The 20,337-nt window shown below is 43.0% G+C and overlaps 1 protein-coding gene and 1 long non-coding RNA gene across 8 annotated transcripts in view; one reads left to right on the top strand and one right to left on the bottom strand.

The window, feature by feature from the left end:
* GOLGA7 (golgin A7) overlaps nt 1-3,395 on the top strand; it is a 16,913-nt gene extending 13,518 nt beyond the window's left edge. For 4 of the 7 annotated variants that reach the window (XM_081519245.1, XM_081519244.1, XM_081519250.1 and 1 more), the window contains exon 6: nt 2,009-3,395. The gene's annotated coding sequence lies outside the window, so the exon portion shown is untranslated. Of the gene's footprint in view, nt 1-148 lie in introns of all 7 variants that reach the window. The other 3 variants (XM_081519248.1, XM_081519247.1, XM_081519249.1) reach the window with 1 other exon arrangement.
* On the bottom strand, nt 1,402-20,337 carry LOC145517002 (uncharacterized). Its single transcript, XR_014061913.1, has 5 exons — nt 20,126-20,337; nt 18,018-18,196; nt 10,056-10,088; nt 2,097-2,231; nt 1,402-1,902 (listed from the first exon to the last, which is right to left on the bottom strand). It is a non-coding gene; the product is annotated as an uncharacterized LOC145517002 (long non-coding RNA).

The following is a 20,337-nucleotide window of genomic DNA, read 5'->3' as shown; positions in this document are numbered from 1 at the left end:
CATTAAAGCCATGACAAATGGCTTTAATAACCAAAGAAATGTTTCAGAGTAGGGAGATTCTAAATATTTCATGTATTTAAGTGGCTTCATAGCCCTTTAGAAACCTTACCTCTAGTGGGTAGGACCATAAATTTTCATTCCCTTTTAGAATGTTCGTGTTCTCACGTATCCATATAATGACGGCAAACAAATTGATGAATGCTGGCGGAAATGTGTAGGAAGAATCACCTGGAAGCCACCGTACCTTCTAAGTGACCAAAAAATTGTCGATTTCTGCCCGTTTCCGGCCTACGCTCCACCACCCAGCAGTGTTCTGCCGCTGTGCTTTCCTGACCGCGTCCGCAGGCTGCACAGAGCAGACAGGGCTCCTTCCCAGGGCAACAGTAATGATACTCGCCGCTGTTTTGAGGGCATGGCTGTGTGCTAGGTGTTACACAGATGGTATTTCCAGTTCTCACAAGAATCCTGCCCAGTATTTCCCCCACTTTACACATAAGCAAACCAAGGTAGGAAGAGATTAAGTGATGATCTCCAGGTCACACAGCTAATGAGTCTCAGGTTACGAACCCGCGTCTGATTGACCATAAAACCTTGTCTTTTCACCATACTTCCTGTATGTACATGCAGCAGCAGAGATGTGGATAAAGAAGAGACCATCACATTATTCTAAGTGCTGTTCCCCTTCATTTCTTTTCCAGTACCTTTTAAAAATAACATCTTGTCTGCCCTGTACCATTTGTTGAACGCTATTAATACATAGCTGCCTTCTCTGAGCGCTAGGGAATGTGTCCCCTGAGTCCTTACAAGCCACAGACCTAAATAATGACACCCTCTACCATATGTTTTATTCTTTACTGAGGCTTTGTTTTGGAGCACTTCGTGTTACCTGTTCACACACTTTCTCACGTGCGGTTTGCAGACTGGTATTTCGCAGACCAGCAGCCAGGAGCCCTGTGTGGTTTTTGTGACGGGCCGCTGGGGTACGTTTGTTTGATCAGTTGCAGCTGCGCTGCCTTGGCACAACCCATTTGTCATGACTCACTTTGCAGCTCTTATTGCTTTAATACACTGTTTTTCTGAGGTGGCGCGGGATTTGGAGCAATTGCACACCAGAGACGAATCTATCAATATTCAACAGCAGTGAAATTTTGAAATGAGATTTACATTAGGAACTTGTGGTAATTTCATGAATGCAAATATTTTCATTCAGTGTAATTTAGTTTTCAGAGCTGTGTGTTCCTCAGACCCGGGATCCTGTGTGGGCTGAGGTCTTAGAGGAGAGGGAAAAACTCTTTAAGAATAATGAATTCAGTTCTGTCATTTTTCTTAAGCATACGTGGTGTCTGCAGGTTGAAGCATTATATGGGAATTAAAATTAATGACTTAAGAGCACACAAATCATGGAGGTGGCCTTTATTTTAAAAAAAAGAGCGTTGTATTTTGCTCCTTTTAAAAAAGTTTGAATTTTTGCGATACCTTTATTATTCAACAAACTGATGGTCATTTCCTCTCTTTGGATTAAGATCGTCTTCTTTACTTAAAAAACAGAACGTAGCACTAATCTATCATGGTAAATAAGTGATAATAAAAACACCCAGTGCTTGTGGGCGCCTCCTGTGTGCCTGCACCGTTCACAACACCCTCTGAGGTATGCGGCGGCGTCCCTGTTTTTCAGACGAGGGGACTGAGGCCCGGAGAATTTCAGTTACTTGTCCAGGGCCCCAAACCGGCAGGCCGGCAGGGGGCAGCCAGGCCTGGATTGGCCGCGCACCCCCATGCTGTGCTGCCTCTCGAGACGTGGTTGGTCAGAGACGCAAACGTACAGGCTTGGGTCTCTGGACCCTTGAGCCGTGGACCCCCTTCGGCAGATGATGCAGATCCGGGCATCCCAGTAGCCAGATCCTGGGTTAATGGAGTTGTAGCCCACACGTTAGGAGGTCACACCAGCTGCTCTTGGGAGATCAGTTGGCATCCCTTTCTAAACCTTTGCTTCTCCCTCTAACTGCAGATCCCACCTCCAGCTGGGACCCTCACCTGTCCCCCGGCCGACCGCAGAGTGTCCCCTACCTCCTCTCCAGAGCATCATTCCTTCGTACCTGCTGCCAGAGCCACGGTGCCATTCACTCCAAGGACTGACTTTCTAAACTTCGCACCTGGAGTGACCTCTAGTCGCTCAGCATCCACTTTGTGTCTCCAAATCGTGTAGGACTCTGCAATCTTTTGATCAGTTTCTGAGAAAACACAGTGAAGCATTTCACTTTCTTCATTCAAAGCCATTAAAAAAATATGCAGTTGGTCAGCCCAACACAGTTTATTTCTCACCTGCCACCAGTACCGGTGGTTCTCATCATTCCTTGGGCTTCAGCAAGTCGTATCCTAGCCAGTGTTCAGTCTTACTGCCCCCAAATTCATGAAATGCTTTTCTCCAGGATTTTGGTGAAGGGTGGGCTGTGTCTGGTTTTGCTACACATCTCCCAGATTTCAGAGAACTATCAGTTTTGCTGTGACTCACAGCTCAAAGATCTAGTTCTGCTGTTTAATTTCCCAAACCGAAGCTCATTGGAAAAATAATGTATTATGTTACTTGTTTTATTATAGCAATTTCCTAATTAAAGCAGTATTTAATGCATTTTCAAGATTTGGTTTTTTTTTTTAGAATTCTGTTATTACTGCATCACCTTGAACATTGGGAAGATGTGGTATGTGTAGCTTGTTCCTTATAAAAATAAGTAAGCACAATAAAGTGGATGCTAAACCATCAAACTCAAATGTCCCTGCTGTGTCCCTGAATGTGTAATGAGCAAGTGTAATAAATATTTTAATTATAGTTTTGTTATAAATGTAACTTAAGAGAAAAAAAAATTTGATAGGAATAATACTGTATATTGCTAATTTTTAACTATCCCTGCTGGCAGTCCTTATGATTCATAGACTTTACCATATACAGTATTCCTTGCACAGAAACATGTATGATTGGTTCAACTTCGGTAAGATAAGTGATTTCCAGCTAAAACTGTCAAGTCCTGAGTCACTATTTGGAGGTTTTTTTTTTGGCCGTATGTTCTTAGCATTGGGACTTCCCATACCCTTCACCTTCGGGGTTTGAGAGCACTGTTTTTGCGAGAAGGATAAGACATGTATTAGGAGAGAATGAAACGTTAAAAGTTTTACTTTCAGAGATGTTGTAGGTGCTAATACTGGATTTAACCTTTCAGATGTAATTTCTTTTATGAGTCTGTTAGTTATTCAGTAAATCCCATAGTTCTATGTAATATTTTAATTGTATAACTTGTTACTTTATAATAGCCTATAATAGTGTGTCTGTCTGCCTTTTCAACCCGTTGCAATAACTTTGCTGAAATATTAACACATTAGTAAAACTTTTCTTAAACAAATCGTCTCTGTGTCATATTTGGTGTGATATGGTAAAGTGTAAATGATATGGTATTAAATTTGGCAGACAATACTACGAGAACCCCTGGTTCAGTGCAGCTTAGTATTTTTAAACAAACATCTGACATTTATACAGTTTGTCACACTCGGCAGTTTTTTACATGCTTTATCTCTTAAATGAAGATACATTAGCTACAGGGCTCCAAACCAAGAAATAGTCCCCAATAGTCAAAATGTATTCAATTAAATAAGAGATTGGAATGTTTCATTAGGGGAAAAGTATCACAGTATCGTGACAATCTTAGATCATCTGATGTCTCTGTGTGTGTGTGTTTTTTATGAAATGCATTTGCAGAGAGTAACAGCTTATAAAATAGAGTCTATATTCCAACCTAAATTCCTTCCATATTTCACTTGGCCTTGGTTCCTAGATAAGTCAACGCTTGTCAAGTGGCACAGGCTTTGTTGCTTGTTTCAGTCTCATAAAGGAAGTTGGAGTCTCCATGCCATGTCTGATCTTCATACAACCTCCCCTTCCCCTTGCCACCCCACCCAGCCCCTCAGTTCCCCGAGAGCAAGACTGCTCTTTCCCCTTGCATCCGTCCCTGACCCAGCATTCCACAACACTGCTACATAGACTGTACTTAGCGCTCGTATCCTTGTACATAAATGCACGAGATGTAAGTGCACAGGTCATTAACAGTTACTTTACTACATCTTGATTAGTAAAGTGTTTGGCTTAGTAGTGGCTCGTAAACTCCCTGGGGCTTCCCTGGTAGATCAGCTGGTAAAGAATCCACCTGACGTGTGGGAGACTTCCTGGGTCGGGAAGACCCCCTGAAGAAGGGATAGGCTGCCCACTCCAGTTTTCTTGGGCTTCCCCAGTGGCTCAGACAGTAAAGAATCCGCCTGCAATGAGGGACACCTGGGTTCGATCCCTGGGTTGGGAAGATCCCCTGGAGGAGGGCATGGCAGCTCACTCCAGTCTTCTTGCCTGGAGAATCCCATGGACAGAGGAGCCTGGTGGGCTGCAGCCCATGGGGTCGCAAAGGGTAAGACATGATTGAGTGACTGAGCACAGCACACAGCACAGCAAACTCCCCTTTATAGAAGTCTTGTTTTAAGAGACAGTATCTGTGCTCAAATTCCATTAGAGGTGGACTTTTGCCTCAATTCAGTCGCTCGTTCGTGTCCGACTCTTTGCGACCCCATGTACCTTAGCATGCCAGGCTTGCCTGTCCATCACCAACTCTAGGAGCTTGCTCAAACTCATGTCCATCGAGTCAGTGATGCCATCCAACCATCTTGTCCTCTGTCATCCCCTTCTCCTCCTGCCTTCAATCTTTCCCAGCATCAGGGTCTTTTCCAAAGAGTTGGCTCTTTGCATCAGGTGGCCAAAGTATTGGAGTTTCAGCTTTAGCATCAGTCCTTCCAATGACTATTCAGGACTGATTTCCTTTAGGATGGACTGGTTTGATCTTGCAGTCCAAGGGACTCTCAAGAGTCTTCTCCAAAACCACAGTTCAAAAGCATCAATTTTTTGGCACTCAGCTTTCTTTATAGTCCAACTCTCACATCCATACATGACTACTGGAAAAACCATAGCTTTGACTATAGATGGACCTTTGTTGGCAAAGTAATGTCTCTGCTTTTTAATATACTGTCTAGATTGGTCATAGCTTTTCTTCCAAGGAGCAAGCGTCTTTTCATTTCACGGCTACAGTCACCATCTGCAGTGATTTTGGAGCCCAAAAAGATAAAGTCTCTCACTGTTTCTATTGTTTGCCCGTTTATTTGCCATGAAGTGATGGGACCAGATGCCATGATCTTAGTTTTCTGAATGTTGAGTTTTAAGCCACCTTTTTCTCTCTCCTCTTTCACTTTGATCAAGAGGCTCTTTAGTTCTTCTTCGCTTTCTGCCATAAGGGTGGTGTCATCTGTGTATCTAAGGTTATTGATATTTCTCCCGGAAATCTTGATTCCAGCTTGTGCTTCATCCACCCTGGCATTTCTCATGATGTACTGTGCATATAAGTTAAATAAGCAGAGTGACAATATACAGCCTTGATGTACTCCTTTCCCAATTTGGAACCAGTCTGTTGTTTCATGTCCAATTCTGTTACTTCTTGACCTGCATACAGATTTCTCAGGAGGCAGGTCAGATGGCCTGGTATTCCCATCTCTTTAAGAGTTTTCCACAGTTTGTTGTGATCCACACGGTCAAAGGCTTTGGTGTAGTCAATAAAGCAGAAGTGGATGTTTTTCTGGAACTCTTGCTTTTTTGATGATCCAATGGATGTTGGCAATTTGACCTCTGGTTCCTCTGCCTTTTCTAAATCTAGCTTGAACATTTGGGAATTCACGGTTCACATACTGTTGAAGCCTGGCTTGGAGAATTTTGAGCATTACTTTGCTAGCATGTGAGATGAGTGCAATTGTGTGGTAGTTTGAACACTCTTTGGCATTGCCTTTCTTTGGGATTGGAATGAAAACTGACCTTTTCCTGTGGCCACTGCTGAGTTTTCCAAATTTGCTGGCGTATTGAGTGCAGCATTTCACAGCATCATCTTTTAGGATTTGAAATAGCTCAACTGGAATTCCATCACCTCCACTAGCTTTGTTCATAGTGATGCTTCAAAGGCCCACTTGACTTCACCTTCCAGGATGTCTGGTTCTAGGACTTTTGCCTAGAGATAACTATTCTTGATTCCAGTGAGCTTTTCCCTCTGGATCAGGTGTTCCCAGGTAAACGAAAGGAATTGCTTTTAAAACTTCTAACAAACATAAGAATGGGCCTCATACTTATACTTTGTTCTTTTGTTATTCTGTATGTCATTGGCATTGCCAGTGTGTTATGTTAAATCTATGTGTGTGTGTTAATTGCTCAGTTGTGTCCAACTCTGTGACGTCATGGACTGTAGCCTTCCAGGCTCCTCTCCTTGGGATTTCCCAGGCAAGAATACTGGAGTGAGTTGCCATTCCCTTCCCCAGGGGATCTTTCTGACACAGGGATTGAACCCAAGTCTCCTGCATTGCAGCAGATTCTTCACCATCTGAGCCACTTGAGAATTGTTAAAACTAGAAAACACTTTAAAGTATTGTAAAATTTTTCTCCTTAATTCTTTAAACTAATCTGATAAACATTCACTTTTAGAAAGTTTTCACTTTTCAAAGTTTTCTGGAACCTTGTAAAGTGTAAATGATACTTTGTATTTATTTAAGATTTTACTGACTAGACTTCTCTGTACTAAGTTCCAAGAAACTGGATGAAGAATGTGCTTGTTGCTCCTTCAGCAGTTAAAATGAACCCAACAGGCTTGCAAATCACTTCTCAATGGAATAAATGCTAATTGATATAGGTCTAAGTGATCCTCATCATTTGTCCTTGGCTGGAGGATAAGCATCAATAAACAGAACCATTACACAATGACCAACTTTAATCTGCAGATGTGTAAAATGTGAAGACTTTATCCTTCCTCCCACAGAGTTTATGGTTTTATAGTAGTTCTCTGCACACCACAAAACTTGGAAACCTATAGAGAATAGCAAATGTCTGAGCACCATCTTATCTGCCATGAATTATGAATGCCAAAATGTAGCTTAAGAACTCCCAAGTTCTAGGACAGTTAGGAGTACAGTGGTACATATATGCTGTTCCAAAATGAGTGAACAGAATTATGTGATCAAATAAAGGATAGGGCTCTTCTGTGCTGTATCCTAAGCTCTTCCCATAAACCTTCAGAGGTGCAGATGTGAAGTTCTGAGAAATTCTGCCTAAAACTAGGAAGCCCTATAGGAACTTAATGCCTACTTTAAAAAAACTTCAAGCCTCCATTTTGCAAAAAAGAAATAATAAAGTGGACAAAGCCAAAGATCTTTGGCTAGGGGTCACTGTCAAGTTAAAACAAATTTACGCCGGTAGAATTTTCAGATTTTTTTTCATAGAATCTAAGTAATAAGTATTTATGGACCTTGTCAAGAATTTAACTTTGTACTGTCACTTTTTACCTTGGTAATGAAATCTTTAATCTTCAGATTAATTAAGTCACTTTGTCTTTGAAGAATTTCCTTTTGTTTTTCATACAAAGAGTTTGTTTTTTTTAAGGCAGTGGGGGCATACGGTGGGGGGATGGCAGCAAAAAATCAGTCCATTGGCTGCCAGACCTGTTGTTCTTAATGTTTCTGTTCATGTATATATTCTGTTACTTCATATTTTCACAGACCAATTTATTGCCAGGAAATGAACATCATAATTTTTATTCAAAATGTTTTGGCAATTAGTCTCCTGGGAACAATCAAATAAATGCCAAGCAACATAACTGCAGGAGCTCAGATTCTGTGATATGCAAGGACTCAGAAACTTAGATGATTTATGACATTTTCCTTCCAATTAAAGGATTAGTGTGCACAATTTTTGCACATCTTTGTGCATCTAATACAATGTCTAAATATTTTATTTAGTCTAATTCGTATTTTCTCGTGTATTTGAAAGATTATGAAAAAGGAACATTATTGTAGATGTTATTGTCTAATTTAAAAACAAGGAGTGCTTCAGTTAGTCAGGAAAGGAGAGGCCTGATAATATGTTTGGGCGTTTCTAATATTGCAGAGAAAAATCTTTGCTTAATATCTACTGATTTGGAAGCACTGCTTGAGGATAGGAAAAATCATCTATAAGTAACCAGAATTCCCAACAGCAATCATATCGACAATAGCCACTTTACCCACCCCTGCAAGCAAGGGCTATACATTAAAAATAATCAGATCCCTCATAGAAACAAAATTCCAAAGAAAAGGAAAAGTTGCTTGTGTACACCGTTTTTTGTCCCCAAGTTCTACACAGATTTTGAAGTGAACACAATATTTCTGTTTATTAAGGAAACTGGTGTCTGGATAAAATGCAGCTACCTATTACCCACAAGTGACAGAGGCAGAAAGTGAAAATGCCTCTGAAACCGGGAGCATTTAGACTCAGGGGTAAAACTAATCTAGTCAGTTCACTTAACAGACCAGCTTATTAGAAATTGAAGAACGCACTGGCCTGATAAAGTCCCTGTAAGAGTTGGTTTTTTTGTTTGTTTTTAATGGAACTTGACATGCTGATTCCAGGAGAAGTGAAGTTGTGCCTTATAGCTAGCATGGCATGCAGAGCCGTAGAGCTGAGGTATGTGTGGCTTTGGAGCAAAGAGAGGCTCGTAGAAGACGGGGCAGAATGGAGAGCTGGCCGCCAGCTCATGTGCGGTGGGCGGGACAGTGTCTTCGCCCCTCCGAGTCTTTCTCCATTGGTGTCCTCTCTACATTCTTGAAACCTGGACCCGTGCACGGCATCACTCTGGTTCCCTGGTCCCCGGGCCTCCGGGAGGTTCGGCCCGTGGGAAGGATGCTCAGAGCCCGATCTGAGCTTGCGCACTGATTCGGGGCATGGCCAGCTGGTCATCCACACCGTGTGAGTGCCCATCGGAGAGTATCCCCTGCAGAGCTTCTTACTGAGAAAGTGGAGAGCGCTTTGCTGTCAGCAGGTTCATCCCAGCCCCCTGGTGCTTGCTCTGTGGGGCCGCGTGACATGGTTCTGGAACCAAAGCGAGTTGGGTAGGCAGCATGTGGCTCAACCACGTGGGCGTCACAGCCCATCTGTCCACCGCCACGGCTGAGTGCCTGCTCGGCGTGGGAGGCCGATTCAAAGCCCAGTATGGCACCCCTCTCCAGGGGGGTTCTGATGTTAACAAGACATCTTGATGAATGAATTGGGACTATGCTTTGTGACTTAAAGAGATCATGGAATTTTTTTTTTTTCAATCGAAGAGTGAAAAGAGCAATCATGGACCTTTCTCAGTTTTCATCCAGCGATAGGGAAGACCTATATCCAACAAATGAAATGTCAAGGGACAAAAATAAAGTTGCTTTTGACTACGTTCTGGGAGTTATCTTGATACATATACACAGAGAGTTTTTGTTGTTATCATATTTTCTTTGGTACAAACATATTTGGTAAAATATGTAAACATGCCTGGAGCGGTGAATGCCAGGCTGTTACCTTTGGAGGGGGAGGAGGGTGGGGTCAGAAAGAGGAACGCAGGGCCCAAGATTGGGCTCCTGATGTTAAATGGCTTGCTTTCCATACTTCATCAAATGCCTAAAAAACGTTTGTGACAAAAACAATTATATATTGTGAATCAACTATACTTTAAAAAGAAAGGATAATAATACTCTGTAACAACCAATGTGGGAAAAGAATCTGAAAAAGAATGCATACATATATATATGTATATATATATATAAGAACTGAGTCACTTTGTTGTATACTTGAAATTAACACAACATCATAAATCAATGATATTCCAATATAAAATGAAAATTAAATAATAAAAAAATTAAAATAAAAAGCTACCCATATTTGCCAACATAAACTACTGTAACCTAAATATTCTGCACACCAGTTAACGTCTTCAGGATCAGAACGGGCTTTGATAAGTTTACACACTACCTTTCCCACCCACCCCCCACCCCTGGATTTCACAGTCACGGGTTTCTATTTGCGATTTCCTCCACACATTCTGGCCAGTTGTTCTCTTCAGTTTCATTGTCAAGAGACACTAGCCTCTAGGTCCTGCCAGTTCTAATTATACCCCCTCCCCCCAAAAGTGAAAAATATGGACAAATACCTTTTTTCCACTTACAGGTACCTGAGTGAGAGTCTGAAAAAAAAAAAAAAAATGAACTGAACTTTCAACCTAGAAGCAGACTCTAGCTAAGGGTAAAGTTCAGGGTCAAGCTGAATTTCTCTCTTTAAGTAAACACGTCTAAGACGAAACAAAGAGGGTGACTGGGAAACGTATGATCTCACTTCACCACCAACAGGGAAAAGTCCAAAGTAATTTCAGTCTTCACAGAGCTTCACATCCAGGTTTTACTGATTCTCATTGAGTTAGCAGCTCACAGGATGACAGCTGCTCACAGCAAGATCACCTCTGGCAGACCAACCCACCTAAGGTTTCTGGCTCTTGCTTCCCAAGATACCAGCAATTGGAACTTCAGGACCAAAATTTCAGTATTTTCAGCTGAAAATATTTTTATAACTGATTGAACACAGCGTAAACTGAAAAATCTAATTTTTTGCATACCTTTTGGATATTCCAAAGGTGGAATTATTACATTACCTGTTCTAACTAATTTAATAGTAAAATACCCAGTGACGTGGGACATAATTAATCACACTATTCTTTAGCTGTCTGATAGACAGAGGGTGAATGTCTAACTCAACCAAAATATTCAGTTTCACCAGTGAGAAACTTGTAAGAAGTGTTTAAATGAAGAAATTTAGACAAAATTCCAGAAGTTTTTAAGATGTCACAAATTTTTAAATTTCACATTTTTCTACTAGCCCAAGCCTCTTATTCCTTATTGTTTCAAGTACTGACACCGCAAGAGATGTATAATTTATAGATGCTCCATGTAGGAATGAAAACAAAATGGTAACAATTACAATACAATTCCATCTCTGTAACTCTAGTTAGAAAGTTTGGAACTGGAGAAAATTTTAAAATAAACCTTACTGTATATTGTCAGTTCAAGGAAACCATATCTATATGTAGATGAACTTGACTGTATTCTAAGAGTTGTCTCTATGCAAAAAAAAAAAAAAAATTTAATAAACTTTAGTCTGAAATGGAATGACACATTTTATTCATTAGGTGAAGTTTTCAAAATGGTTTCATGCCTACGACCCACTAACACAAAGGAAGGTAGCTTTTTTCTTTTCTTGGTCATGCTGTGGGCTTGTAGTACCTTAGTTCCCCAACCAGGGATTGAACCCACCCCCTAGGCAGTGAAAACACAGAGTTCTAACCCCTGGACCACCACGGAATTCCCTGGAAGGTGGCATTAAAATGAAGAACAATGAATGAGATTTTGATACAGGGTACATTCTTTTTTTAATTTATTTCACTGAAATAGTTAATGTATAAGGTGTTAATTTCTAATGTATCATGAAGTGATTCAGTTATACATATATATATATGTATATATATACACACATTCTTTTTCAACTTCTTTTCCATTCTGGTTTATCATAGGATATTGAATATAGTTCCCAGTGCTGTACAGTAGGACCTGTTGTTTACCCATTCTCTATATAATAGTTTACATCTGCTAGTCCCAAACTCCCAGTCCATCCCACCATAAACCTCCTCTATGTCTGTGAGTCTGTTTCTGTTTTGTAAATAAATTCATTATATCATATTTCAGGTTCCACATGTGATACTGTATATTTGTCTTTCTCTGTCTGACTTCACTTAGTAAGATAATCTCTAGTTGTATCCATGTTGTTGCAAATGACATTGTTTCATTATTTTTTATGGCTGAGTAGTATTCTATTGTGTATGTGTGAGTATATATATATATATGTATACACACACACACCACATCTTATCCGTTCGTCTGTAGATGGACATTTAGGTTGTTTCATGTCTTGTCTATTGTGAATAGTGCTGTTGTGAACATAGGGATCGTGTATCTTTTTGAATATAATTTTTTCTATATATATGCCCAGGAATAGAATTGCTAGATCATATGGCAACACTATTTTTAGATTTTGAGGAACTTCCCTACTGTTTTCCACAGTGGCTGCACCAATTTACCTTTCCACCAACAGTGGAGGAGGGTTCCCTTTTCTCCACACTCTCTCCAGCATTTGTTATTTGTAGATGTTTTAATGATGATCATTCTGACCTGTGTGAGCTGGTACTTCATTGTAGTGTTGATTTGCACTTCTCTAATAATTAGTGGTGTTAAGCATATTTTCACGTACCGGTACAGGGTACATTCTTGAGACAGGCTGCCCTTTAGCTTTTTCCTATGACTCTGGTCAAAACTTTTCCTATAGCTATATATATTTTTTTTAAAAAGAGCATTGCCCTAAGACATAGGCATGTAGAAATACTGAGTTTGGCCTGGTTTTCATTTAGACCTAGACACATTTCCCTAGAGTAAATTATGTGGACCTAATAAACAAGAGGACCTGCCCAGCACTTAGACACAGAAGCTTTTCATTGGAGGTTCATGACACAAAGGCACACATATTTCTTGATGGAAAGGTCACATTTCTCTTTGCTTGACTCTTATCTAGAAAATCATTAAGAAAATCATCTTACTTGGTCTGATAAATGCTACTTGGCCATAGTTTTTCAGAAGATATGTTTAATGTTTTTTGTAAAGGAAAAGTCATGGTCATTGTTTATTCTGCAGTGAGCAAGTAACTGCACAGCCTTTGGCTCTGCTCACAGCGCTGCACACCCATCTCCTTGAAGCTGACTCATTCTTCCTGCAAGCACTGCTCATGTGTCTGCTGGAGGCTGAATGTTTGTGTCTCTTCAAAATTCACATGTTGAGACCCTAACCGCCACCCAAAGGGATGGTGTTGGGAGGTGGGATCTCTGGGAACCAGTTAAGTCATGAGGTTGGAGCACTCGTGAATGAGATTAGTGCCCTTACAAAAGCAGCCCAGAAAGCTCCCCCTTCCTCCCACCATGTAAGGTCACAGTGAAAAAGATAGCCATTTGGAAGCAAGCCTTTATCAGACACTGACTCTCTCAGCACCATGACCTGGGAAACTCCAGCCTCCAGACCATAAGAAATAAATTCAGTTCTTTATGAAACAATCTATGATATTTAATGGAAGAGGGCATGGCAACCCACTCCCGTATTCTTCCCTGGAGAATCCATGGACAGAGGAACCTGGAGGGCTACAGTCCACTGGGTCGCAAAGAGTCGGACACGACTGAAACGACTTAGCACAAAGCATGGTTACAGCAGCCTGAATGGAGGAAGGTGTCTACCCCAACCAGATACATTGTACTTACTCTCAATGTTCTCTATGTGGTGTCAGCTTTATTTTATCACCAACTGACAATCAGTTAATATTAGTTTATTTTCTATCACCCGTCACAGGGTCTGTGTTTCCTCTTCACTGCTTTATCTTCAGCACCTACTCAGGGCCTGGCAGTAGAACCTCAAGTATCACTAGATGCTCAGAAATGTTTGTGGAATGAAGAAATGAAGGCATGCAGAAATGATGGGTCCTGTACTAGATTTGGAGATATCCTCAGGAAATCCACAACTGAACAGGAGAAACGGACATGCCTGCACTGCCTTATGTGTTTCCTGCTTAGTCACTCGGTTGTGTCCAACACTTTGTGACCCCATGGACTGTAGCCTGCCAGGCTCCTCTGTCCTTGGGGATTCTCCAGGCAAGAATACTTGAGTAAGTTGCCATGCCTTCCTCCAGGGGATCTTCCCAACCCAGGGATCGAACCCAGGTCTCCCACATTGCAGATGGATTCTTTGCCAAGTGAGCCACCAGGGAAGTCCCTGCACTGCCATATAGTGTGATAAATGCTATATCAGAATAGTGTCAGACATGTGTGTGTATGTCCGTGACTCAGTCGTGTCTGACTCTTGCAACCCCATGAAATATAGCCCACCAGGCACCTCTGTCCATGGGATTCTCCAGGCAAGAATACTGGAGTGGGTTGCCATTTCCTTCTCCCGAGGATCTTTCCGACCCAGGAATCGATCCCGGGTCTCCTGCATTGCAGGCAGGTTCTTTACCGTCTGAGCCACCAGGGAAGACCTGTCAGGTGTACCAGTGACCTAAACGCCAAGGATGATTTCCTAGATGTAGGGGTCCTTCTGCCGAGTTCTGAAGCTCTGTTTTCAGGAGGTTAAAGGGAAAAAGAGAAGCCTAGAAAGAGAGCACAGCAGGAGCAAGGAAAAGAGACAAAAATCCCGCAGGCCCGTGAGTAGTTCCACGTGAATGGAGCGAAGAGCGTGTAAGGGGAGAGACCTGAATGACAGGAACATCAACAGAGCTGCTTTCAGAGCGAGACTCAAATCACAGAGCACCTGATCACTTCCCTCCTCCTCTCAGGGAATTCCCTCCAGCTCCAACAGCGTCTCGTGCTCCTGAGAGCAGTGGTCTCAGCCCGAGGGCCGTGAGGAGCTGGCCTGGAGGTGTCCTGTCTACTCCCCTCCAAGGAAAGCGCCAAGGACATGAAATAGCAACAGTGGGACCCAAAAGCATCGTCTTCCTCTCCGCCAGTCTTGGCTGGCGTCTGCCTCTGCTTCCTTCCTGACCACGTTGAGGCAAAGCGGGCCGACGGCACCCACAGCTCTGCCTGGGGTGGGGAAGCCTTCCATAGAGCTGAAGTCAAAGCCAGACACTCTGTTTCCTGGGTCAGCTTTCTCTTCCGGAGATGGCTACCCCTCCACAGCAAACTGATTCTTTCTGGTATTCCTGAGGCTTGTCCTGGACTCAGGAGGAAAAAGGCATCCTGCATCAAAGAAGTGAAAGTGAAAGTCGCTCAGTCATGTTCGACTCTCTTTGTGATATCATGGACTGTAGCCTACCAGGCTCCTCTCTTGGTGGGGTTCTCCAGGCAAGAATACCAGAGACAGTTGCCATTTCCTTCTCCAGGGGATCTTCCTGATCCAGGGATCAAAACCATGTCACCTGCATTGGCAGGTGGGTTCTTTACTGTCTGAGCCTCCAGGGAAGCCCATCCTCCCATCAACTATGAGACAACAAGACACAGAGCTGGAGGGTGTGTCTGTGCTGGAAGCTAGAGACACGTTAAGACCAAACTAAAGAAAAGACTTCACCGTGCTCCTCCAAGGGAGCAGGTAGGAGAATAGAGCTTTAAACATTCGTGCTCACTTTTTTTTGGTTTAGTTAAACAATATTACAAAGCCACATCATTTTTGAAACCAGGATCTCAAAATTTAGAAGAGATTAGAAAAATTTATATCTTTACTGGAAACATATATGGGTTATTTTTTAATATTTATTTCTATTTACTTATTTGGCTGTGCCAGGTCTTACTTGTGGCATGTGGGTTCTAGTTCCCCGACCAGGGAATCAAATCCAGGGCCTCCTGCATTGGGAGCACAGAATCTTAGCCACCAGACCACCAGGGAAGTCCCTATATGGGTTAATTTAATGTGCTTAAAGGTGGGGTTTGGGTAAGAGACAAGGAGCTAAAGTCTAAGGGTGAAAAAAGAAATAGAAATATTAAGCACTGCCCAGATTTTACATTTTTCAGGGCTCTGGCCTCCTGAGTTTTCCAGCATCTCAGTCACACAAGTGGGTGTGGGGTTTTACCATTGGCCAGAAAAATAGTTACAAATTTACCGGTCAACAGCTTTCTTTGTGAGGCTAAAACGATGCTGCACTAAAAAATGCAAGTTTCCTAATCTTTCCGTAATCTTCATTTCCTAATCTTGGTCCAAGTTTTCATTCGTTCAGACGATTGGGGGTTACACTCTACTTAACAAATACACTCCCCAAGCCTTAGTGCTTTGCTTCTTACAGTACTGAGAACAAGAATTCAGAGGAAGGAAACATTGAGAAACAGCTGTTGACCAAATGAGCAAGGGCAGTGATGATATGTGAACAATAATGGTGGTATTACCTTGTATTTAGAAAGTGTCTTTCTCCAGAAAGGATCCACAGTACTGTATAGATATGTATATTTTGTCTTTTATCCTTAGTGACTGAAAAAATTAGGTCCATTCTTATTAATGTGTATTTCCATTCTTATTAATGTGGATTAATGTATGGCTATTTCTTGTATCTATTTTGGCTGTTTCCATTTGCCATGTTTTAACTGCGATTAATTCCTTCTTTGAGCAGTATCTGGAAACTGCATTGACTTTCTTCAACTGTCTAGGGTCCTATTTTCTACATCTTCTTCACCTTTGGGCAGTAACTTCTTTCTGCTTTTGATATCTTGGTAGCTTCATGTTTTACCAGTCTGAATTCATGCTGGCATGCTCACCTTCATCTTTTTCTTCCTTCCTTCCTTTCTTTATTTTTGGCTGCATCGGGACCAGTTCCAGCACACGAGATCTTTTGTTGAGGATCAAGAGCTTCTCTTTAGTTGTAGCACATGTGTTCTAGAGTTCTTAGTTGCAACCCCAAACCCCACACATGGGATCTTAGTTCCCAGGCCAGGGATCCAACTAGCGTCCCTTGTGCTGGAAGGCAGATTCTTAACCACGAGACCACCAGAGAAGTCCCTCATCTTGCTTTTTGAATCATCAGAACTTGCCTATAAATTCTGTGCTACAATTCCATGTATCACCACCAAACTTCATCCTCCTTCTATTGTAACTTATGTGATTCCCTTTCATACGTGATCATTTTCATGAAAGAGCTTCCATCAGCACAGCTATGTAATTATTTTTTAAATAATTACTTTTTAAAACTCCTTGACACTGGGGATACAGGCACCAGATGTCCCTGTTACATGTTACATGTTAAGTTACATAATGTAACTTCAGACATGTCTTTTTCTCCCACCGTCACAGGCCAACTGTCCCACCATAAGTTTGTGCTGCTCCTTTAGGTTCTCTTTGGATGGCTCCTTAAATGCTCCTTCTTTACACAACAATAGAAGGAAACTTTCTCTGCGAACTCATTTTACTCTAAAGTTATTTCATCTGATGAATATAGTTGGGATCAAAGATCATATACACAAAAGGAGGCCCCGATCTTGTATCTTTCCCTCTGCCTTCTTGTTCTCACTTAGGCAGTGCAACTGATCGAAGCCCAAAGAAGTGATGCGTCCTAGGTCAAGGCTCTGAGAAGTAATGAACCAGGACCTGGATGCCAGCTCCCCAGAGGAGGTGCCGTGGGACTGGGGAGGCAGCTGGCACCAGAGAAGTCTCTGAGTGAGTAAACTGAGCAATTGGTATTTGCAAGGAGAAGTTATCGGCGCATTTGGACTCCAATCTATAATAGTTAAGGAATATTTTAAAAGACTATTGAAGGGAATTCCCTGGTGGTCCACTGGTTAGAACTCCACTATTCCACTGCAGAGGTTGAGGGTTCGATCCCTGGTAGGGGAGCTGAGATCCTGAAATATGTACTGCTTGGCCAGTTAAAAAAAAAATTACTGTTGAAAGGCTATGTAGGAATGAGAATTATGGAAGAATGGGATTATGCTCAGAGACTATTGTTCCAGTCATCTGAGGCTGATTAAAAACCACCCAAAGGGACTTCCCTGGAGGCACAATGAATGAGTTTGCCTGCCTATGCAGGGGAGATGGCGGGTTCAATCCCTCGTCTGGGAAGATCCCATATGCCTCAGGGCAGCTAAGCCCGTGTGCCACAACTACTGAGCCTGTGCTCCAGAGCGCAGGAGCCATAACCACTGAGTCCATGTACCTAGAGCCCGTGTTCTCTGCAACAGGAGAAGTCACTGCAATGAGAAGCCTGCACATCGCAACTAGAGAAAGCCCGCATGCAGCAATGAAGACCCAGTGAAACCAGAAAGAAAGAAATAATAAACTAAAGGAAAACCCCCCAAAACTTAGAGCCTTAAAACATCCATATTTTGCTCACAAACCTGCAATCTGAGCAGAGTCCTGCAGGGTTGTTTTGTCCCTGCTCTCTCAGGGTCAGCTGGGGTCACTCAAAGTCTAGAGTTAGAACCACCATCTGAAGGTTCATCCAATTCGGAGTTCTGGAGGACAGAACAGCTGGGGCTCCTCAGACATGGCTCCCCATAGCTATGTGATCTTTGCACATGGACCTTCCATGGCAGCCACGGGAAAGCCAGACATCCTACCTGTCCCTGTCCCTTCCCAGGAGACACAGCTCAAGAAAGCTGGTAGAAGCTGCAGCAGCTTTCATGACTCAGCTCCAGAAGCCAAGCAGCATCACTTCTGGCATGTTCTCTTGGTCCAGCAGTTACAAAGGTCTTCCCAGACTGAAGAAGAGAGATCACATCCACTCCTGGGCATATATCTGGACAAAATGATATTGAAAAAGATACCACATATCCTTATGTTCATAGAAGCACTATTTACAACCTAAATGGAACAACCTAAATGTCCACTGACAGATGATTGGATAAAGATGTGGTACATAGAGAAAGTGGAATACTACTCAGCCATAAAAAAGAATGAAATAATGCCATTTTCAGCAACACGAATGAACCTAGAGATTATCATACTAAGCAAGTCAGACACAGAGAGACAAACACCATGTGTTATCACTTATATGTGGAGTCGAAAATGAGACACAAATGAATTTATCTCCAAAACAGATACAGACTCACACACGTAGAGAACAGACTTGTGGTTGCCAAAGGAAAGGAGGGGTGTGGGAGTTATGGAGTGGGACTTTGGGGTTAGCAGATGCAAACTGTTATACATAGGATGGATAAACAACAAGGTCCTACTGTACAGCACAGGGAACCCTATTTAATATCCTGTGATAAACCATAATAGAAAAGAATATGAGAAAGAATGTATACATAGGCATGACTGAATCGCTTTGCTGTACAGCAGAAAGTAACACGACATTGTAAATCAACTATACCTCAACAAAACAATAAAAGTGTTTGTTTTTTTTTTTAAAGGAGGAGAGATTACAGACTCCATCTCTGGATGTAGAGGTATCAGCAGTCATGTTGCTGTAAAAAGAGTTCAGGATGAGATGGACGTCAGAGCAGCTCTCTTGGGACAACACAACCTGCCACAACTGAAAACCACTGAATCACCAACCAGTGAGACACAGAGTTGAAACGGACCTGGGAAAGGTCATCATCTGTCATTAACAAAACTCATTCTGTAAGACACAGCTCAAAGCGCCCTTCCCTTGGAATCAGTCTTTATGTACGTGTGTGTGTGTGTGTGTGCACATGCGTGAGTTTGCCCTACAGTAAAGACAGAGCAGAGACATCACTTTGTCAACAGAGGTCCGTCTAGTCAAGATTATGGTTTTTCCAGTGGTCATGTACGGATGTGAGAGTTGGACTATAAAGAAAGCTGAGCACCGAAGACTTGATGCTTTTGAACTGTAGTGTTGGAGAAGACTCTTGAGAGTCCCTTGGACTGCAAGGAGATCCAACCAGTCCATCCTAAAGGAGATCAGTCCTGGGTGTTCATTGGAAGGACTGATGTTGAAGGTGAAACTCCAATACTTTGGCCACCTGATGCGAAGAGCTGACTCATTGGAAAAGACCCAGATGCTGGGAAAGATTGAAGGTGGGAGCAGAAGACGAAGACAGAGGATGAGATGGCTGGATGGCATCACCGACTCAATGGACATGAGTTTGAATAAACTCCAGGAGTTGGTGATGGACAGGGAGGTGTGGCGTGTTGCAGTCCATGGGGTCGCAAAGAGTCGGACATGACTGAGCGACTGAACTGAACTGAACTGAACTTGCCCCCATGTGGTCTCTCCCAAATAAACCTGACCTGAAGGTGGGGGCAAGAGGCCTGAGCCTCAGTGTCCCCTTGTGTAAAATGGGGGGACCAGGTACCCCCTCAAGGCTGTTAGTGAGCAAAGAGTCGGATACGACTGAGGGACTGAACTGAACTGAAAGACAGAAAGCATAAACTGTAAATGTCAATGTAGAGAGCAGCTGGGATTGTCTAAAGCAATGATTCTCCAAGTTCATCTGCATCAGAATCACCTGATGAGCCAAGTCTGTGGACCTCCCCCAACACTCGTTTCTGATTTCACAGGTCTGGGTTGGCTGTGTGTGTGTGTGTGTGTGTGTGTGTGTGTGTACCACTCGCCTAAAGGTTTCAGAGCCCGGGGTAGTGGCCACAGCCGCAGCCTCGGCAGAGACGCGGGAGCCAGAAGGGCCACAGGAGCGGTGGGTGGAGGAGACGACCCTAGAGGTGGAAGCGGCCTGATCTAACGGCCTGATCTAACACAACGCACCTCTCTATCGCCCGGGCCCTGCCAGAGCTCACGCGGGCGACTGTACGGTGTGGCGCGAAGGCGCACCCTGCCCGGGTCCTCAGCCGCGGGGGCCGGGCGCCCCCTGCCGACGGCCCCTCGGCGGTGCGAGCCGGAGCCGCACGCCGGACCCTGTCCGAGGTGGGCGGGGCTCAGCTGGACCCGCCTCTCGCCGTCTCCATTCGGGAAGGGGC

This window comes from Giraffa tippelskirchi, chromosome 8 (assembly GCF_054371585.1).
Source record: "Giraffa tippelskirchi isolate mGirTip1 chromosome 8, T2T-mGirTip1v1.2.pri, whole genome shotgun sequence".
Classification (NCBI taxonomy): Eukaryota; Metazoa; Chordata; class Mammalia; order Artiodactyla; family Giraffidae; genus Giraffa; species Giraffa tippelskirchi.
Note: the sequence above shows the minus strand (reverse complement) of the source record. Positions and strands in the feature narration are given on the sequence as shown.